This window comes from Pinus tabuliformis, chromosome 2_2, assembly GCF_031772625.1.
Source record: "Pinus tabuliformis cultivar Carrire ecotype Pingquan chromosome 2_2, CPIR1, whole genome shotgun sequence".
Classification (NCBI taxonomy): domain Eukaryota; kingdom Viridiplantae; phylum Streptophyta; class Pinopsida; order Pinales; family Pinaceae; genus Pinus; species Pinus tabuliformis.
This window is the reverse complement of record NC_142300.1, coordinates 910,524,265-910,525,825: the sequence shown is the minus strand read 5'-3', so window position 1 is coordinate 910,525,825 and position 1,561 is coordinate 910,524,265. Positions and strand designations below refer to the sequence as shown.

Here is a 1,561-nt window from a genome sequence, read left to right as displayed (position 1 = left end):
AAGCATGGGGGACATGGATGCCTTAGAAGTAGTCAATCTAAAAATCAGTAGCCTAAATGAACTTACCTCTACAACAACCTGCAAGATCAACGATTTAAAAAAAAAAACCTTTCTAGTTGCAGAGGATAAGTAAAACACATAGCAAAGCAATTGGATATTCAAAGGAGGAAGAAATAGATACCATAGTAGATTTTGCACTGAACATCCTCTTAGTCCTATCTTTATGGGTTAGAAATATTAGAAATAAAATAGAGTGTTTGCGCTAAATGCATATTTTATAAAAGACAAGTGGTTTAAACTTTAAACAACTCTTTCCACTAGTTAATCTGCAAAGAGCTGCAAACTTTTAACATTTAGAAATAGAAAATTGAGGAAAGAAAGGGAGAGATGCATATAATGAGTTTCAAGCTTTTTGAGTAGGAAAGAAAAGGAGTGGTGCCTCTTTTTGGTAGAAAAACTTAAAATGCACAAAATTCATAGATTGTGAAGTTTAAAGATGCTTAATCAATTAGGTAGGTAAGAATATGTCACTGGAGTAGGCTTACAACCACGAGCAATCATATCTTTAAAGATTCCATATGCACGGTTAACTTGGCCTACTCTACTGAACCCACAGATCAATGTATTATGAATCACAACATATGGTACATTCCCCTCTGATAGTAGTTCTTTATATAAGTCCTTTGCCTGCTTCCCCATGCCTACATTTCCAAAGTGGTTTATCAAGGAGTTATAGGTGAATAGGTTTGGAACAAAGTTGTTTTTTCATTTCATTGAAAAGTATTAAGGCCTTCATATACCTTTGTGCTTTTCTCAATCCATCAATGATGATATTATAAAGAGTGGTATCTGGCTTCAAGCAGTGATTTTTCAATTCCTCAAAAAAGTGAAGGGCATCATCTATCCTACCCTTCATACAAAGGCTATCTATGAGAACAGAGTAAGATTTTAGATCCATTTTTATGCCCTCAACTACCATTCTCTCAAAAAGTTTGCATACATCATGTACATTCCCTACTTTCCTAAATTCATTCATAATACTAATGTAAGAAGCACAATTAGGCACGCACTCAGCTTTGGCAATCTCGTGAAAGAGATCATTTTCCTCATCCACTCTTCCTGCCTTGCAAATCCCATCAATTAAAGGATAGTAAGTAAAGGGTGAGGGAGGACATCCACTTTCCATCATGTCATCATATAGACTTAAGCCCTCATCTAATCTATTGGCCTTTACAAGCCCTGAAATTAGAGTGTTCTAGGTAATTGTATCCATTTTGCATCCTCTTGCAAGCATCTTGCCAATCAATGCGGCCGGATAAATCATCCTTGCGGACAAGGCCAAGCTCCTTAGTATCTAAAGATATCTAGCAACAAGCAGAACAAGCAAATCTACCTTTCTCTAAATATATTGTGATTCATTAATAAAAACTAAGAGGTGTTTTAGACCCTACCTTAAGTCCAATGCTAGTTTGTGGCAGCCATGCTTTGACCGTCCAAGAGAGTTTCCTTTTGAGAATCTGCAAAAACAATCAAGCACACATCAAATAACACCTACATAGCT

At 36.1% G+C, this 1,561-nt stretch overlaps 1 pseudogene; it reads right to left on the bottom strand.

Annotated features, from left to right (window-relative positions):
- Positions 1–504: 504 nt before the first annotated feature.
- On the bottom strand, positions 505–1,324 carry LOC149195977 (uncharacterized; annotated as a pseudogene).
- Between the last annotated feature and the right edge of the window lie 237 nt (positions 1,325–1,561).